Source organism: Thalassophryne amazonica, chromosome 2 (assembly GCF_902500255.1).
Source record: "Thalassophryne amazonica chromosome 2, fThaAma1.1, whole genome shotgun sequence".
NCBI lineage: Eukaryota > Metazoa > Chordata > Actinopteri > Batrachoidiformes > Batrachoididae > Thalassophryne > Thalassophryne amazonica.
Window position 1 is genome coordinate 83,968,060 of NC_047104.1, and position 16,891 is coordinate 83,984,950.

A 16,891-nucleotide genomic window follows, 5' to 3' on the forward strand; every position below is an offset into this window, starting at 1 on the left:
TCAGAATTGTTGGTGCCATCACAGATGTGTAAGTTGCCCATGCCATGGGCACTAACACCCCCCAATACCATCATAGATGCTGGCTTTTGAACTTTGCACTGGTAACAATCTGGATGGTCTTTTTCCTCTTTTGTCAGGAGGACACTACGTTCATAATTTCCAAAAGCAATTTGAAATGTGGACTCATCAGAACACTTGTAGATGTAATGACGAACTGTGTTAACTGACAATGGTTTTCTGAAGTGTTCCTGAGCCCACGCAGTAAGATCCTTTCCACAATGATGCCGGGTTTCAACCTTGCTGCTTACGTGTACAATGTTCTCCAGATTCTCTGAATCTTCTGATTATATTATAGAGTGTAGATGATGGAATCACTAAATTCCTTGCAATTGAACGTTGAGAAACATTGTTCTTAAAGTCTTGGACTATTTTTTGATGCACTACTATCAACTTTAATCCCAATAGATTGCAAGACTGCATGTGCATGTGTGTTTATTTGTGTCAGCCTGATAATATACGGAGGTAGCTGTGACATTAAGTTTACCCACAATTCTGTGGCGCCTGGAGGACCGCGAACTGTCGCTGACACAGGAAATTGACTGTTTTATGCACACGGATTAATAAGCAGACAGAGAGGCATTCAAAATGGATCTACTCACGTGTGCATGATAAGAGAGACATGGACACACTCGTCCTTAAATACATTGAGACAAATAGATGCCACCTACACTCACAGGAAGACAAATGGATTCTTGGATACATATGTCATAAAAAAAAACACCCTCACGCATACACACGAGTTTATCTCTCCATTTTGTATGTTGAGTTGACAGATGTAAATGTGCCCAGAGGACAGCATGACTAAATGAAGATGCATTATTTTGTGTGTGTGTGTGTGAGAGAGAGTGTGTGTGTGTGTGTGTGTGAGAGAGAGAGAGAGAGAGAGAGAGAGAGAGAGAGAGAGCGAGAGAGACTGCACTGTGCACAGTAAGCAGGACAGCAGTGATGAATGTTTGTTTAACCCTTAAATTCTGTTGCCAACCGCCCGTTGCAGAAAAGAGATTGAACTTCTATTTCAGACAATTCTTTCTGTGAACATTTAAAAATACAGACTTAGCCTTCCCAAAAATGCATTATTTTAGCTGTTTCATGATTTTTTTTTTATCCACTCAGGAACAGCTGCCAAAATGCATAAACTGTAAACACTAATAATAATAATAATAATAATAATAATAATAATAATAATAATAATAATAATAATAATAAGAATAATACATTTTATTTGAAGGTGCCTGTCTTGACACGCAAGGACACCATACAGCAATACACAAAGTCGATTAAAAGAAACAACAATAAAATCACTAAAATAGAGAGAGCTTGAGTTGAGATTTGAAATGGGGGAGTGAAGCAATGTTTTTGAGTTGGGATGGTAATGAATGCCAGAGATGGGGTGCAGAGCAGCTAAATGTTCTGCTCCCCATGATAGTGAGACAGGCGGATGGGACAGATAGGTGTATGGAGGAAGCATATCTAAGGGAGCAGAAGGGAGTTGGAACATGGAAGAGGTGGGACAGATATGGGAGGCAAGGTTGTGAATGGCCTTGAATGTTAACAGGAGGATTTTGAATTGGATATGAAACTGAACCAGAAGCCAGTGGAGCTATTGGAGAACAGGAGTGATGTGGTAGATGGAGGGGGTTCAAGTTATAATGCAGGCAGGTGAATTCTGGAGGGAGAATTATAATAGTCCAGGTGAGAGGTAAGGAGGCTGTGAACAAGGATGGCAGTAGTGTGGATTAACGGAAGGGCAGAGATGATTGTTTCATCGGTGGAAGTAGGCAGACCTAATAATGGTATTGATGTGGCATTGAAAGGATATTGGATTGTCAAGTATGACACCCAGACTCTCAACCTGGGTGGATGGTGAGATGGTACAATTAATAGTGACAGAAAACCTGTCATTTTGGATAAGGTGGATTTTGTGCCAATGAGGAGAACCTCAGTTTTACTGATGTTTAATTTAAGGAAGTTTAAGGTGAACCAGGTTTTTATTTCAGAGATGCAATCAGTGAGGGAGCTGGGCAGAAGAATGGATGAGGGTTTCATGGTAAGGTAGAGATGGGTGTCATTAGCATAACAGTGGAAATGAATGTTAAATTTATGGAAAATAATGCAAAGGATAAGGAGGTAGTTGATGAAGAGGAGGGGCCCCAGGACCGGGCCCTGGGGCACACCTAAAGTGACGGAGGAGGGGGTGGATTTAAAGGACTTGAGTTGGGTGAATTGAGTGTGACCAGAGAGGTAGGAGGTAAACCAGTCTAATGGAGTTTGAGTTAATGCCAATAGAAGATAGCCAATTGAGAATGACAAATGGTATCAAAGGCTGCACTCAGGTCAAGGAGGATGAGGATTCAATTCAATGTAATTCAATTTAATTAGCTTATAATGCGGCAATCACAGCAAACAATGTCTCATGGCACCTTACATGGAACAATTAAACATAAAATTTAAATAAATAATTAAAAATGAATAAAAACATTCAAATACATATTTAAAAACAGAAGTAAAAGAATAAAACTGATAAAAAATAAAAACTATTCATAAGAAAGAGAATAAAAATGGGTTTTCAGTCTTGACTTAAAAATGTCCACAGACTCTGACTGCCTCACAGTCGCAGGAAGACTGTTCCACAGGGTGGGTGCACAATGAGAAAAGGCTCTTTGACCTGCTGACTTCTTCTTCACCCTGGGAATACACAGAGGTCCCGCATCCTGCGACCGCAAAGCCCGGGCCAGCACGTAAAGTTCACCAGATCAGCGAGATAAGATGGCGCCAGTCCATGAACAACTTTATAAGTCAATAACAAAACCTTAAAATCTACTCTCACAGAGACAGGGAGCCAGTGCAAAGATGCCAAAATGGGTGTGGTATGTTCAGACCTTCTGTTCTGAACCAGCTGAAGACCCCTAATGCTGGACTGCAGTAACCCTGAAAATAGAACATTACCATAATCTAGTCGAGAAGAAACAAAAGCATGAATCAGGGTCTCGGCATCAGTCATAGACAGGATGGGGCGGATCCTCGCTATATTTCGCAGGTGGAAAAAAGCAATCTTCATAAACATCCCTGAAGTGGAGGTCAAAAGACAGCGTGGGAACCCCAAGGTTCCTCATTTTGTCCCTATGATGTATGACACACGAACCCAGGCTGAGCGCCAGCTGGTCAAACTGATGCCGATGTCTTTCAGGACCAAGGACCATCATTTCAGTCTTATCAAAGTTTAAAAGTAGGAAATTAGTAGACATCCGTCTTTTCACTGATAGAAGACAGTCCTCCAGGGATTTTATGGGAGTGAGATTTCCCGCAGTTATCGGCATGTACAACTGAGCATTATCAGCGTAACAATGAAAGGCAATCCTAAAACTTTGCAGAATACGCCCAAGGGATGCTACATACAGGGAGAAAAGCAAGGTGCCTAAAACAGATCCATGGAACCCCAAATCTCATGTCACCAAGGTCAGAGGTAGTGCCATTATACAAGACACATTGAGAATGGCTGGACAGATATGACGTCAACCATGCAAGGGCACTTCCAGTAATCCCAAAAAGATGCTGTAACCTATTGAGCAAAATATGATGATCCATGGTATCAAATGCAGCACTGAGATCTAACAACACCAAAACCATAGTGGTGTCTGAGTCCATTGCTCACAGAAGATCATTCACTACTTTAGTGAGCACTGTCTCTGTGGAGTGATATTTCCTAAAAGTAGACTGCAGCAGCTCAGAAAGATCATTCTCAGTGAGGTGGTCTACGAGCTGCCGTGAAACCACCTTTTCTAAAATTTTGGAACAGAATGATAGATTTGATATCTGCTTGTAATTTTTCAATACACTAGGGTCAAGATTAGATTTCTTAAGTAATGAATTAATCACTGCAGATTTAAAACATTTCGGAACAGATCCAGAGGTTAATGACAGATTTGATAATTTCCAGCACAGTCAGCCCAAGAGTGGACCACAGGTCCTTAAACAGTTTTGGTGATATGGGATCAAATAAACGGGTTGTGCTTTTTGTAGATGCCATGAGTTTCGTCAGCACGCCAAATGAAATACTATTAAATTCTATAAATCTAGGTAACACCTCATTGGCAGCACCCACCTCCATAGCAGGTTTTAATGGCCGGGCCGAGGCATGCTGAGATATGCTCAGCTTAATATCTTCTATTTTCTTCTCGAAATAATCCACAAAATCCTGCGCTGAAAAGGGATAACGACTAACAGGTGGCTGCCCGTGAATAAGAAATGCTACCGTGTCAAACAAGAACTTTCAGTTATGTTTGTTTTTACTGATCAAATCAGAGTAATAGGCCTGCTTTGTGGCCAGTAGTTCATGCCTATAATCTAAAATAGCATCCCGCCACACAAGGCGGAACACCTCTAATTTTGAACTATGCCATTTTTGTTGCAAACCTCTAGCCTTCTGCCTGAGGTCACGCAAGTAACCATTGAACCAAGGTGACTAAGCCTTGGGAGAACGTGGCCCCAAAAGAGGAGGCACAATCTTATCAAGTGTAGTTTTAAGCGCTAAAGTTAGACTATCTGCAAGGCTACCTACTGATTTAACATTCTCCAGGATTGAAGCTAAAATATCAGGTTGTCTAGCCTCAAGTTCAATCATAGTTGAGGGTTTAATACGACGCCGCAGTAGTAGACAAGGTTGTTGTTCCACTAAATGTGGCAGTGTAAATGTAAACCTGATAAGTGAATGGTCTGAGACTATAGATGCAAAGGGTAAGATGTTGATATTCGTGACAGCAAACCCACATGCAAGAACCAGATCCAGGGTATTTCCACTAATATGTGTCGGGTCCTGAATGCATTGCTGGAATCCTAATGCATCCACAATTTGCATAAATGATTTGCTAAGGGGATCAGAAGGCTTATTTACGAGGTCTATTAGAAAAGTATCCGACCTTATTATTTTTTTCAAAAACCATATGGATTTGAATCACGTGTGATTGCATCAGACAAGCTTGAACCCTCGTGCGCATGCGTGAGTTTTTCCACGCCTGTCGGTTGCGTCATTCACCTGTGAGCAGGCTTTGAGTGAGGAGTGGTCCACCCCCTCGGTGGATTTTCATTGTCAGGAAATGGCGGAATGATTTGGGCTTTTTTTCCATCAGAATTTTTTCAGAAACTGTTAGAGACTGGCAGCTGGAAACCATTAGAAAAATGTATCTGGCTTTTGGTGAAAATTTTACGGGCTTCACAGAGAATAAGGACTGTTACTACAGCTTTAAGGACGGCTTTAAGGACGCTTGCCGTGCTCCGTGCCGCCATCGAGAGCCACAAACCACCAGATAATTTCTAAACGGATGGCTCTGTGGATCCGAGACCATCATGTGCACTTTCTCTGGTTATCACAAGAGCTGGACATCAGCCATTTTCCGGCAGATTTCACTTTTAACAAGAGATTTTGTCATGGAATGCCGAGTGGAGGCTTCGCGCGTCACGACCGATTTGCTGATGGAGCGAGACAAAGGAACACCTCCGTTTTGGTCTCACAGGATGGCTTTGAGATGGTGTTCAGACAGCTGTCAGTGGTTTTTCCATCGAGTGATTATCTGAGAAATTGTGGATGTGCCTGGACATGCCAGAACATGTCCCGTGAGGCTTCATCACGGCGTTGCTGTGCGCCATGTGGCACCACCACGACGCGCGAAGCCTCCACTCCTCTTTCCATGACAAAAACTCCTTTAACAGTGGAATGTGCTGTTCATTTCCAAACTGGACGCTGTGTTTTATCCGCGACGTCGTCTGGCTAGCACAGGAATTGTGAAAAGACGTGGACATCAGCACTTTTTCGGCACATTGAGACAGACGTGCGGAGGAATTCCATGTGTCACAGCGGTGCCGCATGGCGCAAAGCAACGCCGTGATGAAGCCTCACGGGACATGTTCTGGCATGTCCAGGCACATCCACAATTTCTCGGATAGTCACTCGATGGAAAAGCCACCGACAGCTGTCTGAATGCCATCTCAAAGCTGTCCTGTGAGACCAAAACGGAGGTGTTCCTTTGTCTCGCTCCATCAGCAAATCGGTCGTGACGCGCGAAGCCTCCGCTCGGCTTTCCATGACAAAATCTCTTGTTAAAAGTGAAATCTGCCGGAAAACGGCTGATGTCCAGCTCTTGTGATAACCAGAGAAAGTGCACACGATGGTCTCGGATCCACAGAGCCATCCATTTAGAAATGATCCGGTGGTTTGTGGCTCTCGATGGCGGCACGGAGCGCGATGCGCCGAGCGTCCTTAAAGCCGTCCTTAAAGCTGTAGTAACAGTCCATATTCTCTGTGAAGCCCATAAAATTTTCACCGAAACCCAGATAAATTTTTCTAATGGTTTCCAGCTGCCAGTCTCTAACAGTTTCTGAAAAAAGTCTGATGGAAAAAAAGCCCAAATCATTCCGCCATTTCCTGACAATGAAAATCCGCCGAGGGGGGTGAACCACTCCTCACTCAAAGCCTGCTCACAGGCGAATGACGCAACCGACAGGCGTGGAAAAACTCATGCATGCGCACGAGGGTTCAAGCTTGTCTGACGCAATCACACGTGATTCAAATCCATATGTTTTTTTGAAAAAAATAATAAGGTCGGATACTTTTCTAATAGACCTTGTATATGAATGTTATATGAGTGCTGTTTCAGTGCTATGTAGTGTGCGGAAACCAGACTGGAACTGTTCATACAGGTAATTGTGGGATAGTGAGAGTGGAGTTGGGAGGCAACTGTTTTTTCAAGGTTTTTAAAAATAAATGGTAGATTGGAAATAGGATGGTAGTTATTGAAGTTGGAGGACAGAAGCAGTTTTTTGTTTTTTTTGGTGGGGGGGTAATGGCAGCAGTTTTGAAGGATGTAGGGACAGGTTCGGGGGTGAACCAAGGGGTGGAGACAGAGAAAGAAAGAGATCTGATTTTTAATGGAGCAAGAGAATTAAAAATATTATGGAGACTGTTGTTATAATGAGAAACCAGATCATCAGGGATGGATAGGTTGTGGATGTGAAAGACACAGGAGTGGATACTTGAAATGAGAGTGGCAGGGTCAATGGTCTTTATATTTTGGATTCTAATCCAATCACATTTTTTTCCGCAAATCTGATTGGTTAATTGTGTGAGATTTCAAACTTTATACTATCGGGGTAATGGTGGCAAAATATTTGACCATTTCACATTTGGATGTATTACTGTGCACCCTGACCGGTGTTTTGATAAGATGTCATTCCTGTTGACAGGCCAGCCCTTCGAGCAACTGTGCATGCGCATGCATGCGCAATATTGTTGGGATGCGGTACTGTTGATTTATGCGACGAGACACACAATTTGACAGAACACTGGCCGCGCACGCTGTGAGCTGTTAGTGCTCTTAGCTGAGAGTGATAGAAAGTCGCGTACCCTCGCTGCTGCCAGCATTGGTGAATTTAAGCTACTGTAGGACGAAACCACATTAAGAATATAATGTGTTTGGAATATTTGAAATTATCACTTGTGGATAATTTTACCTCGAAAAAGGGCACCACCTATCACTGCCTGAATGTTATTATAATGTTATAATATCATTGATTTTAGGGTCAGTCGATAGGAAATATTAAAATCAGTCTCAATTTCTAAGGGGTAAGCTCTGCAGGTCAGATCCGACACCCTCTCTAAAACCATACAAAAATTACAGACAACTTCACACGTGTAAGATGTTTATTTAACTCTGGCAGGAGTTAAATAACAGGACATATCACAGTGAACAATTTAATGATGACAACATTCAATGAGCAATGATTATATGACGTTCAGATAATTTGGTTTCATAGCAGGAGTTTTAAGAGTAAGATTCATCCTAATTTAGCGGGGAATTTACTTTGGTGTTTATTGACTTGAGAGAAGAATAATGATTTTGAATAGAGTTAAATAAAGCCACTCTGTTTATCTGACATCATAGCCGGTCTTACTTGGACGGTGCTGCAGCGGGTCTCCGTGAGGTCAGATGCTGGAATTGTCTCCGTTCAGTCAACGCTCTATCCGCCACACAGCTTCTTCAGGGACCTTTGCAAAGAGGCTCTGCCTGCCCGACCCGCCCGGTTTCATCGGTTGCAGGAATGATTTCTGTTATTGTGCTGTGATTTTGCGGCAGCGGTTCAAGTCGTCGAAAGTCTCAGCTGACCTGGATGTTTTTTCTCTGCAGCAATCTGGAGTCTTGCTCGTCAGAATAAAGGTTTGAGCATCTTTATTCTCTATCAGAAATCCGTCTTTCGTCATCATCTTTTTGGAAGCTGGGTCAAATCAAAACTCAATACAAAAATATCTGACTTTAGAAGAAAAATGTTTGTGAAAGGAATTTGAGTTGAAGAAGAAAAAGGTTTTAATTTGAAAAATTGAAAAAGGAAGTAAAATGCGCCTGCATGTTTAACTTGACAAAAGTTGCAAAAGTTATCTGTCGGGAAAAGTAATTGCGCAAAACAAGAAAGGAGTCTTAAGTAGCATGTGGCTTTTAAACAAAAGTCGTAAATCTTTGATGGCTAGGCAGCGTCTTCAGACTATGAAAAAAGAAAGATGCAGAAGAGTCGAGAGCAGAAAGGCAAGAGAGAACCAAAAAGAAGAGAGAACAAAAGAGAAGAGAGCGATTTCCCGGGCGTGAGCTCTTTTAAAGGTTTAAAAAGCTCCACCCCCAACAATTTTGGGTAATGTAGTTTTTGGGTTTCTTTTGTCTAGTTTTATATAGGTAAATCAGCGTCTGTTCCTAAATTTCCGCTTTGCAACCAAACAAGTCCTGTAGGATAAATCTTGTAACTGTTTTACCTGGAATTATATACCACAAACATTTGTGAAAAAACACACTAAATAAACGTTTCACAATGAACAGAGCATAACCATCAGGTATGATACTTTCATGCATGAGGTGAAAAGAGTGACATGTTTTTTTTTTCCTTTCCTTTTCTTTTCTGTTACAACAACACAATGAAATTTTTCCTTTAAAATGTGGTTACACTTAAGTCTGCAGGAGTTGGTCACCTGCCCTTTCCCAAATCGTCCAAAAGGGGTCACTCTTGTTCCATGGCTGGATTTTGTATTTATTTGCAGAAATGTGAAAAGCGTAATACTGGATCGATTTCAACCAGAGAAGCTTTACTGTAATCAGTGGATTGATGTTAATCCTTCAGTGAGCTGTTTTCTTTTGAGTCTAGTTGGAAATGCGTCTTTTTAGGACTTTTGGTGAAGAAAGTATGTCTTTCTGTGGAGGGTTTTTTTTTTTATGTGAGGGGAGCTGGTACCTCTGGTTTTGGGCACTGATAATTCACAGCTCCATGAGGAATGCACTTTGGGGAGTCTTAAATCCTGAATATGGTGGGGGTTTTGACACCGAGCCATCCTGTGTATGGTCGGAGCGTCTCCTCTTTGACACCTGGAGATATACCAGGCCTTGCTGCATGGAGTTTATCCTTTTTTTCTTTTTCTTTGAAGAAACTTCATAGCCTTTCTTTGTGCAAACGTAAGACGGTTGGTTGATCACAGCTTTCCGCTACACTACCATACGAAAGTATTGATGTGGAATCTGATACAGAATTACTGTTTAACATTTGATGGATTTTCACATTTGATGGATTACTCCGCACCCTGACCGCTGTTGGAGTGATGCTGCCTCACTTTAAGCCTCACTGATTGAATTACCTACAGAAAAATAAACCATGCAAACGATGGAATTGGATTAGAATGGGAATAATCTCCTTGTGTCTGATGATTTGCGGACATTCTTGCTGTTATACAGTCGCAAATATCCGTAAAGCTCAATTTGTGTCCATATAACCAGCATGAAGGTCCGCAAATCATCAGACACAACAGGGTTATTCCCTAAATTAAATAAGATGCTGTGTTTTAGAGATGGAGAGAATGAGTTTTACTGCAAATGAGAGAAGAAAGTGGTCAGTTATGAGGAGGTCATCAGCTGTTAGGTCAAGACAGGTGACACCAGAGCAACAGATTAAGACCAGTATGTGTCCTTTGCAGTGTTTGGGAATAGTGGTATGTTGCTGACAGGGCTGAAACGATTAGTCGAGTAACTTGAATAATTAGATTACAAAAAAATATTCGAGGCGAATTCTGTGCCTCGAAGCTCCGTTTAACCTTGTTGTACATATGCCAGGCCTGTGTGTGATGCTGTAATATCCCCAGAAAAAAAAAAAAAACAGAGGAAGCTGTGTAAGAGCTAATCAATGTAGCACCAGAAGCTACAACTTTCCAACACGACACACAGAATAAAATAAAGCATTTTAAGAGAAAGAGGGTCCATGCTGATCATCTAAAATAAACTCACTGCGCATTTAAAGCAAAGCAATGTGTTTGTGTATTTAAAAAAAAACACACGGTTTGGTCCGCTGGCTGCTCTCTGCTCTACGTCAATCACGTTTTTTCAAAAACTGCCTTTATTGTGATTTGATCAGAGTTTTCATCGACAGGGTGCAGAGTGGATTTATCAGTGTGACTTTTGTGGAACAGCCGCACTCCAGAGCCCATAGTAGAGAAGCTTGAATCTTCAACTGGACTGGGTTGGTTGACGCGAGGACGTTTCGCTTCAAATCGCAGAAGCTTTCACAGCTAAAATTCTTGCTCTGGTGGTCTGACTTCTGTCTTGACTCTTGTAGAGAAGAATAATCAAGAAGTCACAAAAGCTGGAGTTTTAAACCTAACGTCTACCTAACGTCTTTCACGGGCATTTCTCCCAGTCACTGGTTCAGATATGTTGATGACACATGGGTTAAAATCAAGCAACAGGAAGTTGAGGACTTTACAGAACACATCAACTCGGTGGACGCCAATATCAAGTTCACACATGAGGATGCCAGAAACAACCATTTAGCCTTCTTGGACTGTGATGTTACGATTGGAGAGAACAGGCAGCTCCAGACAGGGGTTTACAGAAAACCAACTCACACTGACCAATATCTGCTCTTTGGCTCAAACCACCCCCTTGAACACAAGCTCGGGGTGATCAGGATGCTTCAACACAGAGCCCTACAGGTGCCCACAACTGCAGAGGGAAGGGCTAAAGAACAGCAACAGTCCGGAAAGCCCTCACAGTATGTGGGTACCCACGATGGTCCCTGGACAAAGTGCAGAAGTCCCAGAGAACAAGGAGACCAGATAGACAGGAGATGGAGACAAGAAGAAGAGGAGTGTCTCTCCCTTATTTAGCAGGAGTAGGGGAAAACTACAGAGGATCTTCAGACAGCACAAAATCCTAGTTTACTTTAAACCGGTTAACACCTTGAGACAGAAATTAGTTCACCCTAAGGACAGGATCCCTAGTTACAAACAGAGCAATATAGTGTATTCTATCAGATGTCAGGAAAACTGTAACGAACACTACATAGGTGAGACTAAGCAACCTTTACACAAAAGGCTATACCAGCACCGCAGAGAGGATGCCAGTGGACCTCAGTCTGCAGTTCATCTCCACCTTAAAGACACTAACCACACGTTTGAGGACAAGGAAGTTAAAATATTAGCCAGAGAGAAGAAATGGTTTGAGAGAGGGGTCAAGGAGGCATTCTTTGTGAAACGTTTGAAACCCAGCCTTAACCGGGGAGGGGTCTGAGACACACTTTATCCCCTGTTTACAATGGGGTACTCAGGTCAAAGCAGTTTCAGTCTTTTGTTTATGGTAATGAGTCATTCACGTCATCAGCAGAGTCGTCAAGGGAGCCATCAAGAGAGGGTCCGTCCCATCATTAGGAGGGTGCTAACTAGAGCACAATAGGTGCTAATTAGAGCTATTGTTTAGTCACTGGCCTATAGCAGTCTGCCTCTCGGTAGGAGGGGTCTGGTTAGGTTTAAAACTCCAGCTTTTGTGACTTCTTGATTATTCTTCTCTACAAGAGTCAAGACAGAAGTCAGACCACCAGAGCAAGAATTTTAGCTGAGGAAGCTTCTGCGATTTGAAGCGAAACGTCCTCGCATCAAGCAACCCAGTCCAGTTGAAGATTCAAGCTTCTCTACTATGGAAACCACCTGGACAACTGAGAGCCTACACAGAAACACTCCAGAGCCCAGTTTATCACAGACTGTGCTCACGTTCACGTGCAGCCTGACTGATTGAGGATTACACCGACCGCCCGCGCTTACGGTCCTGTGTCAGGGGGGTGCTGAGCTCCTGACACCGGGAAAGATCCAAAACTTGTACAGATGTGAAAAAAACAAAACAAATTCCCAGGAAAACACAAAGGAACACCCTAAATTTGACAATCTCCGTGATGGCACAGTGACATTGTGCCATTGTTTAGGGGTCAAAAGTAAAGAATCTGGATAAAAGATTAGTGATTTGGATCAATATTCAACACTTATAATCAAATGTCAGGACCAATTTCTAATGTCTTTGATCAGGATTAATTTAAGCACTCAACATGAAACTTCAGCTTTGGGATCAAAGTTAATTAATCATGATGGAAGACTGATGCACTTCACTTGGAGCTCTTTAAATTTATTTTAAATATTATTACCCCTTTGTTACCCTATGGCGTTTAATGGCAGCTGGCATCCTTATTGTTGCACTGCTGCCACCTGCTGCATCAGTCCATTATAGCAGTACTAAATCCTCTTGATGAGTCCAATGTCTTTCAAGTATTTAAAAAGCTAACACTTCCCCCTCTCACTTGACCTTATGGCAGAAATACTTCCTACAGAAACTTCTTTCAGGCCTTACAATTGATTTCCTTCAGTTTTTACTCTTTAATAGATAAACCATTCAAAACTGACTTGATATATTCTGTAAAATAAAATATTTTGAGGTAAAATGAAAGCACTGTGCTAAATACTGTACAGGTATATTCATTGATTATGATTTCTATAATTTATATTACAGCTGGTGGCATTTTAAAGTGCTGCATTTTGGTGATGGCATTTCACAACACTTTATTTAGAAATCAACTGGTCTGGTGGTAGAATTTGACATTAATACTGTATGTAGGATTGATGTGGTGTTGGTCTTTTTAATTATTTTTTTTTTAACTATTGCAATAGTTATAGTTATCCTGTCTTTAAGTATATTATTTACTAAAAGCAGACAGGGTGTAATTATTGATTTGTTTTTTGTTTGTTTGTTTGTTTTAAAGATACACTTAGAATTAAAACACATTGGAAGTGACTGGAAGTGTGACTTTGCAAGCACAGGCTGTCTGAAAACGTCTAAATTAGTCACATATTTCAAAAATCAAATTTTATGTGTGCCCACAGACTCATCTTCAACCGCTTAGTCCAACTAAGGGTCGCAGGGGGTCTGGAGCCTATCCTAGCAGTCATAGAGCGCATGGTGGGGTACACCCTGGACAGGATGCCAGCCTGTCACAGGGCCACATATGGACAAACAAATACATTCACACCCGCATGCACACCTACAGACATTTTAAAGTTTACAGTCCACCTAACCTGCATGTCTTTGGATGTGGGAGAAAGCCGGCGCACCCAGAGGGAATCCACACAAACACGGGGAGAACATGCAAACTCCACACAGAAAGGCTACAGGTGGGAATCGAACCCATGACCTTCTCGCTGTGAGGCAAGAGTGCTAACCACTAAGCCACTGTGCTGACCAGAATGAAAACAATGAATGCAGAATTAAAGTCAGTTCATGCATTCCATTTATGGAAACTTATTATAGACAATACATACGAGATAGTAAATAAATGTTAATGAAATCAAGACTTGAGCCATATTTTGTTCCAGTATAAGAGTCAAATATCACTGTGTTTTAAACCAAGAAAAACTGACCAAAGTGCTGTCAGAATGCACCAAATTGCACCTTTTTTTTTTTTTTCCCAGAATTTCCCAGGGGTGCATGCCCCTGGACCCCACTAGGGAACCTAGCCCCTTCGGCACATGGCCATTCACTCACAGAAAATGTTCAGTCAAAAGATTTTCAGTTGCTTGCACCCATGTGAATCTGTCCAGCTTCCATGTATGACATTTAATGCAAAAACGTCCACAGATTCCAAATCTGCCATCACATTTGCACCAGCTATTATGGTTCAGGTGCTACGGGCCCGGTTTTGATGCCAAAAATAACACTCGGGCAGGGCCTCCCCAAAAAATGCATGGAAACAGTATAGTTGTGTGAAAGCATTGCTTATTAATTATTGCAAACAAATGTCAGCATATTTTTCTGACACTTTCTTTCTACTCTTGCCTTGAATTTTGTGCATTCCCATAATTTATTATAATCTGTCATTCCTGTCATACTTCAGTATACACTAGATGGCGCTGTTACTGCTGCAAATGTCTTTAACTGCCACCTGGTGTTGCGATAGAGAGATCAATTTTATTGACGTCATAGCATAAGCTATAAGAATTAAAAGTTGCATCCATTTTCTTTACACTACAGAGTTAGTCATTTCATTATTAGGACTTAAAAAAGATGAAGTTGTTGTGTGGGCCGCTGAAGAGGAGGTACTGCTGGCCCACCACCACCAGAGGGCACCCTGCCTGGAGTGCGGGCTCCAGGCACCAGAGGGCGCTGCCGCCTAACAGGAGTAGCCGGGGTGACAGCTGACACTCATCACCTATGACAGCTGTCACCACTCATCTGATCAGCATCAGTATATCAGCAAGACGTCATCTCCACCTCTTTGCCGAGATATCGCTTTACCAGGAAGGTAACGTTCTCAGCTGGCTGTGAGATTTATTCGACAGTAACCTTTTGTGACTTTTTGTGTATCGTATAACAGACTCTTTTTCCAACAAGAGGTGGAGTTGGTTTTCCTGCCGTGTGAATTGCTGGGTGCATACGCGCCCACATTTAATTGTTTTTTGTTCCTCACCAGCAGTACCAGGTCCGACACGCGGAGGCAGTGGCCACCTGGGAGTTCGGGACTTGGCGGCTCCAGTATTCCCGGGGTCTGGTGGCGGAGGAAATCGTGTGGTTCCGGTTCTACTTTGGACAGACGTCTTCTATCTTCGAGCCTGCCCACATGACACCTTTTGTAATTTGACCTTTTGTCTATTGTTGCAATCTGTTGTGTTTGTTGTGCCCTTTCACAACAGTAAAGTGTTGTATTTGACTTCCTCCATTGTCCGTTCATTTGCGCCCCCTGTTGTGGGTCCGTGTACCTACACTTTCCCAACAGAAGTTTAATCTTGTAAAATAAGAGCTCAGTGTGTCTGTTATATCTGCTACTTCAAAATGCTTTGAAAGCTTTCTTTTGGAAGCTAATATGTTGTCTCAGTATACTGCTGCACACTTTCCCGGGTCAGTGACTCACAATTAGTACACTCTTTCTTCACCGTCCGAACGACAGGTACTTTGCTAGTGAATAGCTAGCGCATAGATTATAATGTGTATGGTGATAAAGGTATTTAGACTCGGCAGGAAATAGGCTCTGTCCAGTCTTTGATCACACAAGCTTTTTTGTCTCTGGTGTGATAGATTTTGTGTGATATATCAGCTGACAGTAGAGACAGAACACTGAAAAACGACACTGAGTGCAGAGCTTTTTCTGCAGGTGGCTGCATGTAGTCACTACACTCGTTCTCATTTTGAGTAATTGGAAAAAGACACCGGTGCTCAAAAATAAATAAATAAATGCTATATAGATGTGTGGCCTCATACAGCTTCATGGTGGGATAGAATAGAAAAGGATTTCCCACAAAAAGCCATCACATCAAGACCCGAGCCTCCCATGTTCTTTCTGGCAAGATGTTGCTGAAATTTCATTTGTTCACTTGAAGAAAATCTTTTTTTTTTTTTTTTTTACCAATAATTTATTGCAAAATAATGGCTGTGTTTTTCTAAATTGCTTTGATTTTTTTCTTTAATCATCTTCGCATTATTTCTTTGTTATTATTCATTTGTTATCCTTTTTCTTTTATTCTCCATCACCAGTCCTCTATTTTTCTGTAAAGCACTTTGGATGTGTCTTTAATTGTCTTAAAGTGTTTTATTAATCAAGATGAATTGCGTATAAGAGGCTGTGGTGAATGGACTGCATTTATATCACTCTTTCTTTCACAAAGCACTTTACAGTGATGTCTCTTATTCACCCATTCACATGCACCAGTGTCAGAGTTCTGATATGCAAGGCACTCAAATGCACAGCTAGGGCTTTAAGGATCTTGACCTTGCCCAAGGGCAAGATTTTCTAGTCTGATGGGAATTTGAACCAAGTATCAAAAGCCCACTGGTTTAACGACTTGACCGCCACCTCTCCACAAGCTTTAGTATAAAAGGTTTTTCATGTTCTACAGGTTTTAATATAAAATGTTTCAACTTTCAACCATTTATACCACTTTAATCCTGCATCTCAAACTGTTATCCAAATGTATAAATTAATAATAAGTGTTGGATATAGGGAGAAAAAAATGATCTTAGGGACCAGAGCAGTGTAAAAGTGGCCCTACAACATAAAACATCCAACACCCAAAATCAAAAACTGCAATAAAGGTAGAAAAAGACAATTCATTTGCAACTATGTCTAAATATAAGTATGTCAAATTTTGCAAATCAATTGTTTATTTTTTGTTTGCATGCACATGTGTGCATGTGTTGTTGATATGCATGTTGTGCCACAGCTTTAGGGAAGCTCATTTTTTCTGTAGGAGCTCATAGGCATGTCAGCATTGTCAGTGCATTGATGGCAGAAAGAGAAACAGGATGTGAATGACATTGTTAGTTTCTTCTGGCTTAATGAGGGCTTTTTTTTTTCCCTTTCCCCTGCCTGCTTGCCCAAGGGAGATCTCATAACTGTCTGCGGGTAGTTTCCTCTCCTCTTCCATTGCTATGTGTTTAAGCTCTTTAAGCCATTTTTGCAATGGCAGATTTTAACTCTCTCTCCAAAGGTTTTCTCCGTGGGATTT

The 16,891-nt window shown here is 41.7% G+C and overlaps 1 protein-coding gene and 1 long non-coding RNA gene across 2 annotated transcripts in view; one reads left to right on the forward strand and one right to left on the reverse strand.

Annotated features, from left to right (window-relative positions):
- Positions 1–16,891, forward strand: part of LOC117503844 (CUB and sushi domain-containing protein 1-like) — a 2,069,078-nt gene that overhangs the window by 836,771 nt on the left and 1,215,416 nt on the right. The window lies entirely within an intron of this gene.
- LOC117526546 lies at positions 10,409–12,249 on the reverse strand. The gene is made up of 3 exons (XR_004565324.1): positions 12,208–12,249; positions 12,089–12,176; positions 10,409–10,551 (listed from the first exon to the last, which is right to left on the reverse strand). It is a non-coding gene; the product is annotated as an uncharacterized LOC117526546 (long non-coding RNA).